This window comes from Trachemys scripta, chromosome 4 (assembly GCF_013100865.1).
Source record: "Trachemys scripta elegans isolate TJP31775 chromosome 4, CAS_Tse_1.0, whole genome shotgun sequence".
NCBI lineage: Eukaryota > Metazoa > Chordata > Testudines > Emydidae > Trachemys > Trachemys scripta.
Genome location: NC_048301.1, coordinates 52446891 through 52468652, shown reverse-complemented (window position 1 = coordinate 52468652; position 21762 = coordinate 52446891).

Here is a 21762-nt window from a genome sequence, read left to right as displayed (position 1 = left end):
AAACATTAATTTCAAACAAATATCATCCTTGAGCTGCCTATGCAAGCAAAGTATATTGTTCTGGAGAGATGCATTTTAATAGTCATCATAGAGCAGAACGAGTTAGTGTGTCAAATACATTCAACAAAAGCCCTGAACAATACTTTCTCAGAGAAGGTCCTATAACTATTTGGATATCTCTTATTCATGACTGGTAGAATACACTGATGAACAATCAGCATACCTGAATTCACCAGATAGCCAAAAACACAAAAACAAACAAACAAACGAACAAAAACCAGCCATCTGTGAAACAGCACAAGCCCTTACAGGGAAAATGAATTATTTTAAATATATTCATTATCCACAGCCACCACATTGAAAATGTAATCTCCATATTGAAGAGACCTTCAGTTTCTGCTAGACAACTGGAAGAAGAGGGAGAAGAATCCAGGAATCACTTTTGAAGAGTTATTCAATTGGTTAGGCTGAAGCTAGAAACTCCAGCTCTTCTAAGGCAATATTTCTCCCCTCCCACATCACTGAAGGTGATTATGGGATCCTATCAACAGACAATATGTTGATTAAAAAGTCTTATAACTATTTTCATTTATTTTTTTCCTGTGTATTTCTATTTTCTGCCTCTGGATATTTGAAACAGAAAGAAGGCCAACTAATTCAGATTAGAGCATTAAAACAAAACAATAATGGTTAATGTGCAGACAGAAATGATTAGAAGTTTGGTGTGAATTAATTCACAGAAATATCTAAACCTTCCAATGTTTATTCAGACTTTGACAAACATCAGTCAAGAAATTTTTTTTTTGAGGGGGAGACTCCCATTGGAACAGAATTTCTTATGGAATGTCCTGAATTTGGTCAGGCCAGAAATGTCACGTAATAGCTTTGCCAGCATTATTTCTGCATCTACTCCCATCCAAAAGTAATAAATGCCAAGATGTATTACATTTTCTCAGAATAACTAACTGATTTTTAAAACCTCTTTATATAATCCATACTATCAACATGTGTAAAACACTGAGCTGCATTTGGCTTAAGGGAGATTTGAATTGACAATGGGTCAAATTCCAGCCTTAGTTGGGCAATTGATATTTAAGTCAGCAGGTGTTTATGTCATGGACAATGGAGGAGGTTAAGGGAAGCTCCACAAAGCTTTCACATAGTTTTCTACCCAATTGTTTTCTTTGGTAGGGAGGGTCTTTTCAAACACAGTTTCCCCCATCATGCTATCTATGGGTCTCCCGCAGCTCTCCAACGTCCCCTACAGTGCAGCTGTGATGAAGCCTCACTATATGGGGCTTGCCAAGCCAGTGCCTTCCACAGATTCTGTTCCCATTGGCCATCTGGGTGATCTTGGGCATGTCACTTCCCCTCCCCATGCCTCAGTTTCCCATCTGTAAAATAGAGATAATGATACTGACTTTATTGGTAAAGTGCTTTGAGATTTATTGATGAAAAGTGCTATATAAGAGTTAGATATTATTATTATAATAATTAGTAGTGGTATAAAACAGGTCTACCCTCACCCTGGGGAGAGAAGGTGATGGGAATATAACAGAGCACTGAGTTTTATTGTATTTCCATTCAGATTTTCCTAGATATCCACTGGGGATAATGCACTTCCTCCACTGCTGCCACAAGCCACAAACCCTTCCTACTGTGAGTTGCCAGATGCCCATGTCCGCCATACACCTTATCTGCCGATATCCGTGCCCTCCACAGCATCCAGGAAAAGTGGCGTTCACTGCTATAGATGTGGCTGATTTCAATGTTATGTTCATAGCTAAGGCTCTCATTTTCCCTATTTTTTACTGAAAAATTCCTGGTTTTACAAAAGTTTTGTTTAAATTATTTTTCACCTGAATTTTTGACCAATCAAGTACACCAAAAATACCGATTATGCTAACTAAATCCAAAACACTACATCAGGTATATGTTAATAAGTCAGTCTAAGTGTAAATTCAGGGCTCTCTGTAAAAGTAAGTGCAATGGAGTCCGACTCACCACTGCAGTGCCTCCTGCTGACTGTCCTGGGATTAGCTCTGCTAGCCACTCCACCTTCTTCTGGTAATGTCTCGCTGCTGTCACTTTTGCTCCTAGACCTTTGTCATTCCAAGGACCACAACATCCTCTTCAGGACACAGCCTTCTGGCTGTGCTACACTCTGTGCTTCCCGCTTCCGAGGGAACTGCAGTCTGCTGTCCAGTCACTTGGGGTTGCGCCAGCCCAGCTATACCCATGGCTGACTACTAGTAACTTCTATCAGGGCAATTCTATATTCTAGACCAGGGATCAGCAATCTTTGGCACGCTGTTCGTCAGGGAAATCCAGTGGCGGGCCGGGACCGTTTGTTTACCTGTAGCGTCCACAGGTTTGGCTGATCGCAGGTCCCACTGGCACATCCCTTGGCCCACACTGCTTCCCGCAGCCCCGACTGGCCTGGAACGGTGAACCGTGGCCAGTGGGACCTGCGATCAGCCAACCCTGCGGACGCTGCAGGTAAACAAACCGTCCTGGCCCGCCAGCGGATTTCCCTGACAGGCTGCGTGCCAAAGGTTGCCAATCCCTGTTCTAGACAAAGCTTGCCACTAACTTCCACACAACTGGATTTTTTTCCCCACCTGCTCTCCTGACTTCAAGCCTACATTTCTGAATAGACCAGACTCATTTACATTATGCAAAGAAATGGTCATCTGATTAGTTGACCTGCTTCTAATGTTATAAATAATGCCACTATCTAACAATGAGCTGTTCTAGCTAACCTAAAAATCAAACTATAGATGCAAAAGTAATAACGTACTTTTCTTCTGTATTACCAAACTGTTAACTCAAATCTGAATTAAAAATTAAAAATTCATGAGGGATAGAGGGACATTTTATGCATGATTTTAATAAGAGGTTATGGGGATTCTGTTTATTTTAAAACTTTGTGGGAGTCAAAGAAAAAAAAGGGTGATATTCTGCACTCAGTTACACTGATGTAAGCCTAGAGTAACTCCACTAGAATTGATCCAGATTTATCCTATTAACATCAGAGAGCAGAATCTGGCCAATAAAACAGAACACACAGGAAATCTGTCTGGGAGGCTATGCATACATCCCTAGTTCTAATGACATCACCCTTGCAGTTATATCTTCAGAACCCCTTGATGGGTATGTGTAGCCTTGCAGTTACCTCTGCACTATCCTCTCTCTCTCTCTCTCAGAGATATAATGCAAACGCTAGTTTTCATCTTCCAGAGTGAATTTGCATGCCTGAAAAGCTATTTAACTCTGTGTATTTATGAACTGGTGGTGTTAAAGTATTAAGAGCATCTTTGTTTGCAAGGAATATGCCACCGGTTTGATCTTCACCCATTTTATCTCTACAATTACTGCATGTAAACAGCAGCCCCAACTAATTTACTGAGTGGTGACCTACAAAAAAACAGAATAAATTGCAAGCATAATTACCCTGCCTTATCCTCATTTATTTGGTGACATCTCATGGTACTAATAAGACGACAAAAGACTTAGGAGTTTGGGTTGGAAGAGATAAGACCCTTCAAAAAGCTTGAGCACTTTTGACCTTGTTCTTACTCTTCCCACACCAGACAGAACTTTTCAGACTCATGACTATATCCTTCCCTACTTCTCATCTCTCCCATCTGTATCCCCACCTTCCCTCTGAGTACAGTCAGAAATAGGTCTTAACGCAGGGTTCACTTGGCAACATGCAACCCAAATCATCTTTTTCTCCCTCTAAGCATTAGACACTACAGCCGTGCTTACAATATCTGCAATGATCTCCCTTAGGCTCTTGAAAACTTAGCTGTGTCCACTGCAGTCTTCATTTCATCCACAAATACACACACCCAGACAGCCACACCCCAAAGACAGCAATGATCACTGCATGGATGCTCAAGCTGAAGACCTCTTGGTATAAGCAAGGGGAAGCTTCTGGAAGGATATGCTCTGTGAGGGCCCAATGTCTTTAGAACTCTCTTCTCACCCTTCACCTGGGCCAAACTAATCCAAATACTATGACCCTCACAGCATACTGCAAGACCTTTTTTTACCCAGTATTTGAAAATGGTGTGGGCGAATAGTGATGAGAGGATAATTTCAGCATTTAATATGTTTAGTTTTGTTGTGGGTATGGATGTATCATGATCAGTGGAACTGGAGTCAGAGGGTCAATATTCCCTGAAGGGGCTGTTATTGGGGGGCCATCAGTGGAACAGGGAGCACAGGGAGTTAGGCTGGAAGCAACTCATGAGAGAACTGTGCACAAGGTTTAATACAGTTTCAGTGTTAAACTGCGTTCAACTTCACACTTTGTGAACAAAACATAGCGGCAGTGTCTGAGCTGGGAGTTCTCTGAAGTGCAGCAGCCGGCAGCATGAGCCAGGTCTTAAGCTCCCCTGATTTTGCAAACACAAACCTGGCCCACAAATGGACCTGGAGAAAGGAGGAGTTCAAACTGTGCACAGACCTGTCCATGCAGGAGGAGGACAACAGCAGCAGGAAAGTATAATTGTTAATTTACTTCATTGGGGAATCAGGTAGAGGGTCTGCAACACTCTCTAGCTCACCACTGCCTCAAGCCTGACAGCAGTTATAGGAATCCTAGGGAATTATTGCTCCCCAAAGTGGAATAAAAACTATGGCGTGACACAGGCTTTTTACTAGAGACCAATCTGCAAAGGAGGGGATAGACTCCTATGTTACAGCCTTACACACACTGGTTGCTACATGCAATTTTGGGGACCTGACAGACTCCTTGATTCAGGACAAGAGACAGTCTGTGGCACTTACCTGTGGGAACTGCTGCCTCAGGAAAGGGATCTCACATTAGGCAGATGTTTAGACAAGGAGCATGCAGTGGAAGCCTCATGAGAAAGAATGAAACCTCCAAGAGGCACAACACCCAAGAAGCACATGCAGTGAGACAACAGCAAAGGAGAGCAGGTGCCCAGTGACCAGTGCCAGATGCTTCAAAGGGAATGAACAGAAGAGGACAATTCTGGGTGATCCCTTTCCCCCGCTGTCCAGTGCCAGCTTCTGGAAGTCAGAGACGTAAGGACACCAAGAGCATGGAGTTGCATCCCTGACCATCTTGGCTAATAGCCATTGGTGGACCTATCCTCCATGAACTTTTCTAATTCTTTTTTGAACCCAGTTATACTTTTGGCCTTCACACCATCTGCTGCCAATGAATTCCACAGGTTGACTGTGTGTTGTGTGATGAAGTACTTCCTATTGTTTGTTTGAAACCCGCTGCCTATTAATTTAATTGGGTGACCCCCTATTAACTTCATTGGGTATCACAGACCCCTCCTGAGGATTACAGCTATATAAGCCATGGATCTGATCAGGTGTAGCATCAGAATTTTATAGCTGCAGTATAAGAAGCAAAGGGGGGGAGTCCCATGGAGAATGGAGACAGCTTTGAAAGCATATGAGGATGTTATAAAGGATACAGGTTCCTCAAAGGAAACCTGCAAATGGCAATAGACCCCACAATGGAACCTGTATGCTTACCACAAAGGAAAATTCCAGTGGCAGTGCATAATCCAGTATGCAAGGAGCATGAAAATCTGTAAAGCAGGGATAGCATAGCACCTGTAGAGGCCAGTAGAGCCTGGGTAAGCAGCATGGTGGTGCTAAAGAAGTCCTCAGGCAAATCACATATCTGCATAGACCCAAAGCCACTGACCCGGGCATTGAAAAGATGGCCACTATCCATTGTTCACAATTGATGACATCTTGCCAGAACTTTCCAAAGCCAGAATCCTTTTGATTTCTGATCTGAGGAATGGGATTTGGCATATAAGCCTAGATAAAGAGTCCAGCATGCTCACAACTTTTGCCATATAATTTGGTGGCTACAAATGGCTGCACATGCCAATGGGCATAAGCCAGCAAGAAAGGGGTTTCAGAGAAGACTCACCCCAGTGCTGGAAGGACTGCCTAGGTTGAAAATAATTACAGCTGATATTATCATGGTCAGCGAAGGGAACAATGATACAGAAGCTGAACAAAACCATGGCAAAAAAACTACAAGCTTTTCTACAGCGACGTAAGAGCAAGAACATAAAACTCAACCCAGGAAAAATGTGACTCAAATAGCATGAGGTGACATAGATTGGACACCTGCTCATAGCAGAGGGACTGAAAGCAGGTAAGATCAGGCCAGGGGCGGCTCTAGCTTTTTTGCTGCCCCAAGCACGGCAGGCAGGCTGCCTTTGGCGGCATACCTGCGGGAGGTCCACCAGTCCCAGGGCTTCGGCATACCCACCGCCGAATTCACGGGACCAGCGGACCTCCCGCAGGCCTGCCGCCGAAGGCGGCCTGATGGCTGCCCTCGTAGAGACCGGCAGGGTGCCCCCCACGGCTTGCCACTCCAGGCACACGCTTGGAGTGCTGGTGCCTGGCTGGAGCCGCTGCTGGATCAGGCCGTCAGAAACATGCCAGCTCTAGTGGATGTGAAAGAGGTACAGCATTTCATTGGAACAATAAATGGTTCTGTCCAACTTCTTTCCATACCTGGCTGCAGTAACACAATCCATATGTCAGCTCACAAGGCAGTATTGTTGAATGGAACTGGACAGGTCCCCAGTAGCAAGCATTTAACTTGCTCAAACAAATGATAGTGGATGCCCTTGTCCTGAAATACTACCAGCCCAGAGAGCCACTGATACTCCAGTGAGATGCATCGGAGAAAGGATTAAAGGTAGCTCTTTTGCAGGAGCAGCTGGTCACTTATCACAGAAGAGCACTATCTGAGACTGAACAGAGGCATGCCCAAATAGAAAAAGAGATTCTGATTGGATTTTGAGTGGAGCAATTCCATCAGTTCACCTATGGCCACTCAGTAATAGTACAAGCAGACCATAACCCCCTAGAGACAATTATGACAAAGTCCCTTCTTAATGCTCCTAAGAGATTACAGCTCGAGTTGATGCACCTCTAGCACTACTTGGTAGAGATCAGATATTTTTCAGGACAACTACTTACGTTATTTATTTTATTATTTTTTATTACATGCTCTCGTGCCTTGTGACACATGAAGCAACCCAATCTTTCCACCTCCATCTGTCTAATGTCACATTTCTTGCTCTGTTATAGTCCGTTTCCATGACAGCAGAGTCTTTCTCAATGGTTTTCTCATAAGTCACCTACTCCACTTAATTCCCGCATCTTCCTTTGATGTTGCTTTTTGTATCACATAATCAAAATGCAGAAGGGGAGAGGTGATAAGATGCATCCCTGTCACACTCCAGTGACAATATCAAACCAGTTGTTCTCTCCATTTTCTGTCTTTAAACAGCATTTTGAACCTTCATACAGCATCATAACCAGTGACACTATCTTTGTAGGAAGACCATATTGTCACAAAATCTTCCATTGTGACTCTCCATGAATGCAATCAAAAGCTTTGGTGAAATCTATTAAATTCAAGATTAATCTTCTCTGGTAAGCAAGCCCCTTCTCAATCATTTCAGGTTGAAGATGTAATCTGAACACAATCTATTTGGTGTAAAGCCTGCTTACTCAGTATGCAGTTTTCCATCTATGACCAGTTTGATTCTGTTCAATAGTATACTATAGAAGACTTTTTCTGGTACTAAAAGTAGTGTTATTCCCTATCAATTGTCACACACAAATTGGTTTTCTTTTTCTAGTAATTTACAGATCTCACCTTTCTTCCACTTTTCTGGGCAGAATTCTCTCCCAGACTACATTACAAAAAGTTTATGTATTTCATGTACTACCACCTCTCCCCAGCTTTAAGCATTTCAACAGCGATCTTTATCTTGACCAGGTGCTTTGCTGCTATTTTTAGTTGTTTAATTGCTTCTCTATTTCTGCTTCTGAAATTTCAAGCAGTGGTATTTTTAATTCTTCACTTTCTTCACATCCACCAATTGGAATTGTCATCTCTGGTTGGTTGAGTCTTCATTAAAATGTCCTTGCCCTTGTTCTGCTTCAGTTGTTAAGAATCTTCTATCTTTCACCTTTATGATATCACTGTGCTTCTTGAAACATGATGATAATTCCTTATACACCTGGAATAGGTAATTGGAGTTGCTTCTCGCTGATGCTTCTCCAGCTTCTCTTGCTTTTTGGTCAAGCCATTTTTTCTTACCTTTCTGACACAACTTCTTTACTTCTTTATTTTTCTCTACATAATCCCATTGAAGCATATGTTATTGTTCTAGTTATGCTTGCCTTTGGTTTTTCTTTCTTCAGTCAATTTCCACATGTATGTCTGTATCCGCTCTTCTTTCCTTGGTCCAAGTGAATTTCTGGTAGCTTCCCAAGAGACATCTCTAAAGTGAGCCCATTGTTCCTATATATCATCATTCACTGAGAGCTGGATTTTAAAGTCCCTCCTGATTCCCAGGTCAGACCATTTCTTCACATCAAATGCAATCCCTCTTTCCTTATTTGCTTGTCTTATTAGCTATTCTATCTGTTCTGAGGAGACGATAGTGGTCGCTTCCTACAGCAGCACTTGCAAGAGCTCATGTATCCAGTAGTGATATTCTCCATTATCTGCCAATGGCAATGTGAGCCAATTGTTTCTCCTTAATTCCATTGTTTGACTTCCATGTTAATTTGTGTTGCCTGTGATGAGGGAAAAGTGTCCCCCCAGTGCACAGATTATACATATTACGCAGCTTACTAAATCTTTTACTGTTTTCCAGCCACTCCTCAGTACTGTGTTTACCCATGCAATTTTCATATCCAAGGTTGCCATTGTCAATTTGGGCATTCATAATCACACATAACCAGAACAATATCGTAAGCATGGACCTGGTTTAGTACAGCTTGCAACTTGCTGTAGAACGTGTCTTTTCTTTGTTCATCCTGGTCATTGGTAGGTACATGACCCTGGATAATAGTTACTTTTCATGATCAGGAACAAAATGTGCTTCTATAATTTGAGAGTCAACTGGTTCCCACTCCTGTAGAGATTGTGTTGTCTTTTTGTCGAGGAGTGCTCCAACTCACTCTGAGAGTGGAAGAAAGGTTAGATCTGTGAGTATCATCTTGCTTTCCTGAATAAAGTACTGTAATACCATCTGAATGGAATATTCCATATCCAGTCCATCTCATTGAACTCACTGCAAGAATACCAACATTCCAGCATCCCATTCTAGTTTTAGCTGATAGGATCTCTTGTTTCAGGTGATGAACTGCTTTATGGGTTTGGTTCACCATCTCCATACCTCATTAGAATTCATTTGTTGTCGACTCAGTGATTCTGAGTGGTTGGCTAACTAAGACAGACTCTTATCAGGGTTGTTTCTATAACTGTGATTCCTTCATCTGCTACCTTAAGGACATGCCTGGTAACTTAGTATGCCCAAGGTACTGATGTTAGCTTACACCCTGAGCAGGGTATACTCAGCATCAGTGAGTTGGGAAAAGGGGATCAAAACGCTGAATCCATTAACATGCTGCACTATCTCCAAGTTTCAACAGCGAACTTAATGGAAATCAAAGAAGCAACCGAAAAGGGCATCCAACTACAGACAGTCAAGAAAGCAATACTAGCAGGGTGGACAAAAGACAAAATCCAAGTGCCAGCAGGAGCAAAACCATATTTTCAAATTAGTATGGAATCATCATTCGAGGAAAAAGAGCTGTTGTTCCCACTTCACTACCTAAAGAGGTCATGGAAAAAATACATACCTGCTACCAATGAGGGGAGATCTGTTGCAGCTAGAAGGATGGAAATACCATTGAGCGGAGATGGTCAACAATCAGAGAAAACAGGCACCCTACCAGCCCTGGAGACAGGCATTCCTGTGAGGATCCAGCCATCAGAAAGATACCAGAAGGAGTGGACTGAAGGAGTCATGAGGGTTACAGTGGCACCCAGACCATGAGGTGACTATGCAATAGGGACAAGCAACTGAAGGAACAGGAGACATGAGCCAGCAGACAAATCCCAAAGAGAGCCTACAGAGATCATCACAGAACAGAGAGACAGAGAACCATCCAGAAGCCAACCCCACAGAAAGGAGGAGACTCCACACAGAGAAAGTTTGCTAGACTCAGAGCCAGGTGACAGGGAGACAGAAATAGCTTGGTCTCCTCCTCAGGTGAGTGACCTATCTTAAAGACTATGTAAGTAGCTGAGTCTATGAATAAGACAAGACTCCAACATGGCTGTGTGATAGCAACCTCCAGCCAAAGGAACACGGAGTGGGGGTCTGGGCATCAATTATTTGCTTTAATTTTTATATTAAAATGTTTGTAAAATAGGGAAGATGCATCATGATCAGTGGAACTGGAGTCAGAAGGCCACTGTTCCCTGGAGGGACTATTATTGACGGGACAACCTGTAGATCAGGGAACAGGAGGAGTTAGGCTGGACAGAGCATTCCACGGGGTTTAATAAAGTTTCACTTGTTCAGATTAAACTGTACTCAGCTTCATGCTTTGTGAATGGAACTTAGGGTGGCACAGGATGAAACTGCTGAAGTTTAATCATAATCTTTCTATTTTATGTTACGTCAAGGGCACCTACAGCAAATAGAGAGGTGCCCTTTTTACTTTGCATAAATCTAAATGAAGGAATCTATGACATAAGTAGATAAAATATTCAATATTTTCTGTAACAAATTAAAATTGCACATATCTATTGCAGTTTTATTTCTAGATGGTTGGATCAATATGTGAATTTGAAGCTCAGGCTTAACACATAAATTAAAGTTGCCTGGGGTGAACTTTAACTTGCTGAATTTTGTTTTCAGATTTGCTTATTCTTTCTAGAGAAGGATGCAAACTAGTTTGTTTGAGCATATTTCTCCCTATTTCACGTGGCTTAAAGGGCTCAGAGTACTGAGCACTTCCTTTGAGTCCTGAATGCCCTTACACCCCACTGATTTCAGAGTGTACACACTTCACAGGATCAGGCCCTTAAAAAATTCAAGCTCCCTTCCCCCTTACCTAAAGAATAGTGATTGTGCATTACATACATAACAGGTCTATTTAATGTCATTCAAGTAATAGGTGGAGATAAGAGGAACGTAGCACAAAAAGAATAAGACAACTTAATATTCTATTCCTAATTATTTATCTAGTGTCCATATTTATAATATTGATCTCATTGGAGAGGTTATGTTGCCTTGAAGAAGCACTCATTAGGTGCTGTGTCGCAGTCTTCTGTACACTATGTACTACAGAGTTCAATTGTAATTCGGCATCAATTAATATAAAATAAAGTATGATTAGTGGGATTTTTTTTTATTGTTTTAATACAATTCTGAAACTGAAGTTGGACTGCTAAAGTGACGTTCTTACACACTAAGTTTTCCTATAAAGATAAATACAATGGAGTGTTTTTTTCTCAATAAAACTATTACAATGCTATTTTATTCCTTTGCATTGCCTGGTAGCTCACCTGTCTCCTAGGGTTTATCTACTCATTCTGAATAAGACCCTGAGAATGCAATTAAGGGTCATGTATGTGGTCTGAGGAGTCAGGGATAAGGAATTAATTTCTTAGTTTGCTTTCCCTGGGCTACAAATTGGTTTGCAAGTTACTATTCAGTGGAGCAACCCAGAGCTCAGAGGAAAAGCAAAGCTGCTACAATTGCACTCCATTATCAGAGAGAGAAAAAAAAAGATTAGATTTTGTACAAACACAAAAACATCTATAGCTGGTATAGTATGTTTGAAACCAGTTCAGGACTTTTCAATACTTTTCAATACAGAGAGTAGTTTTATAATATTTAAAGCTCAGGCAAACAGTTCTGTTACTTTCATATACTGTATATTTTGGGAGTTCACATCATTAACATGGATTTCTCTCATGTAAGCTATAGGTAAGTTGCAAATTAATATAGCAAAAGTAGAATTATGGAGTTAATGTGTTCTTTCTGGAACACAGATTCACAGTTCATTTTCAATTTCCTAACTTGTATCAATGGTGCTCAGATCTGACCTACTGTGTATTAGAGACTGTCTGACACTACAATCTGAATCTAAACTGAAAAAAACATTGCCAGTAGTCAGTGTGGAGCTCACCCAGGACTTTCTACATCAAAAGTACGTCTCTACCACTTGACCTAGAGGACAATTCATTTGGTGTGAGAACGTAGCAGGCTGTGTAGTCACTGGGACCCATCACTAGATAGAGTCAGGATCATAGGCCAGTGTATTTTATAAATACCCCATACAGATCTAGCTCTAAAGTCTGGGACTTGTGCCCATTGTACAACAAAGCAAAAGTCACATCTCTCCATTGTACTGCTGTGAAGAAGGGAGATAAGAAAGGTAACTGCCACAAAGATTGTTTAAAGAAATTTAATTGATGGGGCTTATTTCCATTAGCACTGTTACCAGACACTACTGACGGACACAAACAGCACATGAGCTTGGAGAAAGCTCAGGATCAATACTATTTGGACCAGTCCAGCCTCTCTCAGAAGTTGATAAACTGCAGTAAGCCACCCTTTAAGGTAGTTTTTGTCCTATGCATTGTTTTTCATGTCTTCAACAACAGTTAATGCCACTTCAATGTATTACACTTTACTTCTTTCTTCCAGCATTCCCCTCTTCTCCAGATCTAGACTTAAACATTGAAAAGACTGGGACAAATAAGAGGGCTGTTTCCTTCCACTCTCCTAGCAGTTAGAGTCAGTTAGAGCAGCAGGAATGAAAGAAAGTCTAGTATTCCAGCAGAGGTGGGAGAATGCAGATTTGTAGAATTATCATTCTAAATGACTCCAAGGCCACAGTACCGAGATATAACATCAGGATTTTGTGATGCAATAGGGCAACCTACCCACCAAAACCAGTATTATCCTCTCATTCGCTCTGTCCTAGAACTCACACTCTAGACTGGTATACTCTATTAGTTCTTCCTCTTCTAAGTTGGATCCAATACAAACCCCTGTTCAGAGTCCTGACACAAACATAATTAAATAAATCTGACAATGATCTATAGCATATGCCTACGACCACTCTACGTGAATATGATGTGAGAAAATTAATTGTAAGTCTCTCCCTGGCCTTCACTATTTCAACAGGCTAATTTTTCTAGCAATGATGTATTAGGCAAATGGATTGGAAACAGAAATGGATTATTAAAGAGGCCTCGATAGGAAAAGGTTTAAGTATGTCCTAATAATTCCTTAATCCTGCTGGCCTAACTCCACAGACTATTCTATCACTCTTCCTGAATTAATCAAAAGCACAGTGACTTGATCACATTCATCCTCCTGTCCCTCCTTACTAAAAAGTTGCCTTCATCCAAAGAGTGAACAGGAATAATGACATATGACTGAGCTGACCAATCACACAGTGATAATAAGCAATAGTAAATAGATACAGCAAACACAGGTGACAAGTAATCCACAGACTGAAATCTGGTTGCATGAACAAACTAACAAAAATTAAAGTCTGTTCATGAACCATTTGAGAAGAGAGAAAGAAAGATACATTTGTTGATTGATTCCCTCTGAATAGTTCAGCTTTACTCATATCATTTTCTCATCCAAGGCGTCTTCTACCCCCTTCTATACTGTACTGCACTGGAACTCCAAGGCTGGACAGTGAATGTTTATGTATCATTGTTCTATCACTTCCTGTATTAATTAATGACTGAGCAATCCTGTCCTTTATCCTTCTTGTCCCTTCTGCTCCTTTCTTCGCAATCCAAATGCTTTTCATAAAGCAGTAAAACATTGGCATGTCTCCTTTCCATTTCTCTGCCTGACTTTTTCTCACCTTACTGTTCCCAAGTTTAACTGGAGAGTTTTTAAGTGCCCTCACAGAGGGCCCTCAACCAGCAGATCTGCAGAACTCTATTTGAATAATTCATCAGACTCAATCTTACAGAGTGACTAATGTGCTAATTATACAGAAGACTCATTTTATAAGGTTGGTCTGGTGCTCAATGCTAAACATCACTATAAAATATTCATATGGTATTTGGGGATTTTCAGAAAACTGCTAATATGATAGACATCTGTAAGGGTGGATACTTTTCTCATAGCCACGGTTCTATTTCAGTGAATAGTTTTGTCACCAATCCAACACCCAAGCCAATTTGATAGCTCGGTAAAATATACTGTTACAATAATGTACCAAAGTAAGAGGAATAGTCTCAAATTTTTACATTGCAAAGAGGGACAAAAAGCAGCTTATCAAAAATGAAGGTCTCCTGGCTTATCAAGGCTTCCCTTAATCTACTATCTAATCTATACTTAATAGACTATGTGAAAATGCCTTTTAGGAAATAGTTATTTTTAACTATGGATGTGCTGTATGGATCATGTAATTCATAAAGGTGGCCATAAATCATTTCTAACTGTACACACTTTCACTAGACCTTAGTGTGAAGAAATGTGCAGTTTGTAGTTTTTACCAGAAGGTGGAGCCTAGCTGAAATAAACAAGAAAGTTACTCATATTCATTATTAGGGTAGGGTTTTCTCTCCTAGCAACATTCACTGCAACACTGTAAGGGAAGTATAAAGAGAGCTACATCAGTAGGAGGTCAGCAGGGAAGTGGAGTAACTGAAGTGTCAAAGGGCAAGATCAGTAGCTAGCAAGTAAGTCTATGGTAGTGACTCTTGGAAATCAAGCTGATCTGAAAACACTGAAGAGCTGAAGCAATAAAAGTAAAATACAAAGGAGCTTCTTTAGTGATAATAAAATCTACCTACTATTTCTGGGATATTGAAATATGTTTGGAACTCTCTTGCAAAGCCAAGATGAAGCAAGATGAGTTAAGGAAACATCCAATAAAAGTCCCACTTCAGCTCTAAGACCCAGAAAAGAGAAAGAGGGACTAACAGACACACAAAATAAATCAGCCAAAATCCCACAGAACCAAGTACCTCAGTTAATACATGTGGGTAACAAAAGAAGCTAGAAGGATCACAAGATAAAGAGTCTAATCCAAGAATCTCCAAGAGGAGGAGAAGAAGAAAGTGAAGGGTAATTGTGTCACTGAGCGCACTGACCATAACAGCCAAACGGGATGTGTGGATTCTCTTCACTGGGGAAACTGCAGAGGTACCAGGCCTGATCAGATAGGATCTTCATCATCATCCAGAAGCCATTTCAGAACCTAAAAGTAAGCACTAGCAGTGAGAAGAACAAATCACAACAGAGCTGCACGTGACTAATCTCTGAACCATCCATTTGCCATATCTGGCATATTGAATTCAAAGAATTGGCCATACCCCGAGATCTTTACTAGATCTCAAAAAAACTACTCACAGCGAACAACTTATGAGAGAAGTTTTTCCCTATCCTTCTTTGGAATGGTCTGCAAATAAGCAAATAGGGTTTATACAAATATACTTCTATATATTGCTAATGAGCTGTTCGCTACCAGTATTGCTGAGTATCAAAGCAATATCAACTTGAAGTCTGAGCTGTTTTGATTGGACACACAGTATGGTTTTATTCCCTGATTGAGTGTAGCTACTATAATCAGATATCTAATGTGAATCTGAAATCCACTGCCTTTGAATATGCTGCAATAATTCCTTAAAATGTTCATGTCAGTGAACTTGCCCTCTACCATGTTCATGGAGAGCAAACCCAAACTGGACATAATGATATTCATTTAAAAATGTAAATGAATGTTTGCAACTAGGTATTTTGTAGCACCTCGTCTTTACTCAGCCTTTGTTCTGGCAAATGCCTATAACTTTAAGGCCTCTTTTACACCATTGACTTCAGTGGAGTTACTCCTGATTTACACCAGTGTACTCGAGAGTAGAATCAGGCCTGGGGAAATTAAGTTATTTCTGGATTTATCGAGAATGTCCTGACTAATGGAGTCATCAGATGATTGATTGAAAAAAATAAACAGTATGTATAGCACACACAGGCCCAGATTGTGCCTGCAGATTGTGGCTGGTCTGGAGTGAGAACTGAGAAAGGCCTGGATGGCCCCTGTTCCTCTATCCCCCTCCCTGTCCTTCTGCTCAGTACAGCATATGCAGGGCCGGCTCCAGGCACCAGCTTAACAAGCAGGTGCTTGGGGCGGCCAAGGGAGAGCGGCGGCACCTGCGGCAATTCGGGGGGCGGCAGGTCCCTCGCTTCCTCTAGGAGCGAAGGACCTGCTCCCGAACTGCCACCGCCGATCGTGGCTTTTTTTATTTTTCCCCAATTGCCGCCGCCGGTCGCGATTGCGACTTTTTTTTTTTTGCTTGGGGCAGCAGAAATGCTGGAGCTGGCCCTGAGCATGAGAGACATGAGAGGGAAGATTCCTTGTACCATGCCTATCCCTGCCATGATGCTTGGTCCAGGCACAATCTAGCCTTCAGGATTGTTATCTTTTAAGAAACAGTAAGTAATTAATCTATATACATAGTAGTAGTTTGGAGCATAATGTAAAAGTAGACTGGGCACCTTCATAATTGAGTAGTTTGTGGTAGTATTGGGCTACTTAGAGAGTCAAGAGAGGCAGAAGCTGATTTTTATCAAAAATAGTACTGTTAATTGAGGGAGGTACCAGTTTTGCCAATAATTAGGCTCTTGGTTGCCCTAATATATTTTATGCTAGATCTTTATACCAGTGTGCGGTGCTGACCCTACACATATATTTTAATAATGGAAAAGGCAGGTATTTACAGGTTTTATTTAGGGAGAGTTAAATTGCCCAGGTGATCAGAGGTCTGTGACAAGTCCTGCTGTACTAGAGGAGGGGAGAATAATTATCTTTGTGAATGAGAAATGCTGGGATCTATGGCTAACAGCACAGCATGGGAGGAGGGACCAGAAATTCACTTCTGAAGTAGGTGGAATGAGTGATGTAATAAGATCCAAGAGGGATCTAATTCCCTGTTACAAGTCTACAGTGTTTGTCTAATTCTCCAGACACCTAGACTTGAGGAGCTTTGGCTCAGGCAGAATTGTTGTGTAAATTTAGTTAACAATTAGTATGAGATGTTATGTGGCTTTATCAGGAAAAAGAAGTTTTGCATAATTTGCTCCCAGCATACTTATTTCTCATCTAAGGGTACTTTTGGTTTCATATCTTCTATTTATATAGAAACATGCGCACACACACACACACACACACACACACACACACACATATTATATAGTGGAATGAAAGGTCATGTTATTTGGCATACCTCTTCATGTCTGGGAAATTTGAACAGGTGGTACTTGGTAGTAAGAAAGGGTATAACAAAAAATTCTTTATATTTAATGCTTTTACAATTTAAAATGTAAAAGGCCAGTGATTAGCAGCCAACATACAAGCAAGTTGGCATTTTACCATGAATGGATCACAGAAAAATGTGGTAAATATTTCTTTGATTATTTGCACATTTCCAGTTAGTGCTATTTAACAGAGATAAAAACACAGCAGGTATTATTGGTCAGGCACATTGCTGGATTGTCCGCTCTGACTTACTGATAAGGATTTTATTTAAATAATTTCACACATTCAGAAAACAGCTTATTCCCAAAAGACAGGGATTTTAGAAGAGCCAGAACCTTTGCAGCATCAGAACAGCTTTGTATTGGTGCAATAGGATCATCCCAGTCTAGGGGACCATCCAGTGCCACAGATTCTGTGCTATTGCTTCTCCTTGCAGCCAGTGTAGAGCACAGCAAGGAGATGTGGGGGGTGTGGTTGGATTTATCTGATTCCAAGGACCTATGACTGTCACAATAGCCTGATGGGGCCAACGGCAGCTGGTATGTAGTGGCCCCAGATGTGAGTGGCTTAAAGCCACCGTTGCACCCCAACTAGAGAAATACATTGGCTGCTTATTACCCTTATTGAGAGCCCAGGCCAAACTTTCGTTTGGCTCGCATAATTTTGAAACCATTTTCACATTAAGATTCATGTTTCATTTGTACTGATTCCTGCATAGGCAAACTGCAGAGTGAAGCTCTCTCTGTTATGTATAGTCATGTGAGGATCCAGAAGGCTTTTCAAGGGGAAAGAGATCTTCACTTGGGGATTCTTATGGAGATTTTCTCTCCTAAAGTCCCTTCCCATGGCGTTCTTGGTGCAGGGAGCCAATCTGATTATGTGACTGTGACTGGGTGTACCAACCCCACAATAGCCCAGTAAGGGTTAACCATCCATTTTGGGCCCAGGAGGCCACACACCCCATGCCCTTGCTCAGAATACTGCAGTTGGAAGCAGTATATAAAAGAAGGTGGCTCAGCTCAGTTTGAGCTGACTGAGTAGGTGAGCAAACACACACTGCAGGCTCCTGCCAGGGAACTGCTAGCGCTCCAATGTGCAGAGTCTGAATGTGCTAAATCCACAGCAGGACCCCTGTCAACTGCGGAGGATGAGGGAGATGGAAAGCCACAAACCCTGAGAAACCGCAGGATCCGGGAGCAAGGGTAGGAAGCAGCCCAGGCACCATATTTGTTGAGAAGGGGGCCTGAATCTGAAACCAGGACTGCTGGTTCCACAGGGCACTGGGTCAGGAACCAGTGGAGTAGGGTGGGCCTAGGTTTCTTTATCACTTTCCCCACCTACCACTAGGCCTCACTGCCCAGAGGAATAGGACAGTTCCATAGACTCTGATCACTAGGCCACACTGCCCTGAGGACAAGGGTGGCTCCATGGACCCAGGCTGCTAGGCCTCACAGGGCCAAAGGTAAGGAGCCACCATCACCAGAAGGGATGATCTCCCCTTTCTTTCCCCTGATGGCCTGATCATCATGTGTCACAGGGTGAAGAATGCATGCACGAACCAGGGCCTGATAAGAGGTCTGAACAGGGGACAATAGACGATGAAACCCCACAGCCGGTATGAAGATGCAGAAGCTCTTGAAATGGATGCTGGAGAGCCAGCAGCAACAGGCGGCCCAACACCACCACCACCAGGCCCAGCTGTTGCAACAAATATCCACGCAGAAACAAGTACAAATGGCACAACATCAGGAACAACAACAGTTGGTCCGGGAGCTAGCTGCAAAACACCAGATGCAGGAGTCCATGGTTCAGCAGATGGTGGTACCGATACAACTAACTGGAGAGCCCACCACTGTGCCGGCAGCATCAGGGGCTGAGAACATCCTGACAGGTTTTCCGGTACAACTAGCCAACATGAGGTCTGGTGATGACCTGGACGCATTCCTGGTCACCTTTGAGCAGATCGTCACCACCGCTTGATGGCCCCCAGAGCACTGAGCCACTCTGGTCGCTCCATATTTAACCAGCCCTGCACAGACTGCCTATCGGAATTTGGACCCGCAGAATGCTTTGGACTACCCCAATGTGAAAGTAGCCATCTTGTATCACATTAGTATTGGCCCCAAGACTTACCAGCTGCGGCACCACTGGGAGAGAGATCCCCTGAGGCCCAACCCCGGGAAGTAGTGGGTGCAACACCACCACCCAGCGATCCTCTCAGAGGTGATATCCTTGATGGAAGACTACCAGGCCACCAAGGGCCCCGAAACAGTCGCCCTTGGTGGCCAGGTAGTCCGGGGAGCCCCAGAAGTCAGGGCTGGGCCACCAATGGAGGATAATACAGGCCTGAAGGAGGGAGACCCCAGAACAAACCTGGACAGTGGATGACAGCTCCAGCCCAAGGAGGGAGCTGACCTGCAGGTCCTGTTCACCATGAGGAAGAGGCTTGCCGGGTGGCCCTGGAATACTGAAACTGGGCACACTTATGGGAGCACCAAGGAACAGATGCTATCAATGTGGCCAGGAGGGGCACTTCAGGTGCAAGTGCCTGTTTTTGGATTGCAGCTATGGCCAAGCATAGGTAGGTGGCCACCAGGCCTCACCCCAGAAAAGGGGGCAGACCAAACTCCTGATCCCTCTGAGAGTCAATGGCAGCCCAGTGACAGCCCAGGTTGACTTAGGATAGTCAGACGCTTGTCTGGGCCAGCCTGATGGAGTCCCTGGACCTTGCAAGGGCTCCTATCCATCTGAAATGCATCCATGGGGATGTGCAGCCATAACAAACTGCCAAGGTGCGGCTAGAGGTGGGGCATCACAAGTAAATGTGTTGGGTAGGCCTGGCCACGACACTGACATACCCAGACATCCTAGGGCATGAGTGGTGGTGGTTTGGGGAGGTCTCATATGAATGGGGAGACCAACCCGATGAGAAGGGGGGTCTTGGGTCACAAGGAAACCAAAGGGTCGGGGGAGGGCTCAGCCGGCCAGCCTGAAACTACATCCTCCTGAGACGGGGACCCTGAAAAAAGTCAGACCGAGTGGATAATGGTCAATGTAGACTTTTTGATGGAACAGTGGGAAGACTTGACCTTAAGCCAGGCCTGGGAGCAAGTGGCTGACCCCAACAGGAGGGAGGTGCTAACCAATATGTCCCCGGGGGCCCCGCTTTGAGGTCCACAACCATCTGTATCACATGGTCAAAGATCCCCAGACTCAAAAGGAACTCCAGCAACTACTAGTGCCTTGGCAAATCCTATGGGGCCTGCTGCATTTGGCCCACTCAGTACCCTGGGCTGGGCATCCAGGTTGGGAGAAGACTTTGTAGTGAGTGGTACTGTGATTTTTCTGGCCTGGCATCCACAAGGAAGTGCAATATTTTCGCACCTTGTGCCCGGAGTGTTAGCGAACCAGTGTGAAGGGGGTACCTAAGGCTCCCCTGATACCACGCCCAATGGTTGGAGTACCCTTCAAAAGAATTGGCATAAGCTTGATTCCTTGAGAAGAGTGGGTCAGGGTTCCACCATTTACTCATAGTTTTGGATTATACAACCCGGTACCCCGAAGACAACCCCCTGCATACGACCACAGTTCCTGCCATAGCCACCAAACTCCTCAAGATCTTCACCAGGTTCTGGATACCACAAGACACTAACAAACAGAGGGACTAATGATAGCAGAATTGGGCCAACTGCTGAACATCAGTGCCCTCAAAATGTCAGTATACTACCCACAAATTGACAGCCTGGTAGAGAGGTTCAATGGGGCATTGAAAGTGATGCTAAGGAAGTGTGTCGACGATGACCCATGGCACTGAGACAAGCTGCTACCCGCACTCTTGTTCGCTGTGCAGAAGGTTTTCCAGGCCTCTACAGGGTTCTCCCCATTCAAACTTTGCTACAGGAGACAACCCAGGGGGATCCTAGACCTGCTACAGGAGACTTGGGAAGAGCAGGAGTACTAGGTCACAGGGTCCGTTCCCCATACCTTACGACTTCATGAACTCCTCCAGAGGCCTGGCAGGTTTCCTCAGGAGAATTTACATCCAGCACAGCAAACTCAGGAGCTCCAGTATAACTGGAGAACCAAACTACAAACCTTTGACCCTGGGGACAGGGTCCTACTTTTATTATCGCTGTCCAAGTCCATGCTACTTGCCAAGTGTCAGGGGCCATTCAAGGTTATTTGAAGGGTAGGACCGGTTGACTACAAAAATCCATTTGCATGGGCAATGGCAGGACATCTGGGTATACCTGTCAACCTCCTGAAGACTTGGAAAACCTGAGAAGGCTTGCTAATCATCCCATATCCTCCTGAACCAGAGCTGGGGCCGCTAGCCATTGGGCCACCCAACACAGCACCCATCTTGATTGGACAAGATCTCAGCCCAGAACAACAACTACAACTGCAACAACTGGTCCAGTGCTTCCCCACCATGTTATCGCCTCACTGTGGACAGGCGGACGGATGTGACCTGTCACCACATAACCACCAGCCAAGTACAGAAGGTCCAAGATGATGTCTGGAAGAAACTTGATGCAGTCTAATTCTGAGTGTTGTGGAAGAATCCAGGAACAAGTGACGAATCCCCCATTGTCCTAGTCCCAGAGCCTAATGGGACAATAAGATTCT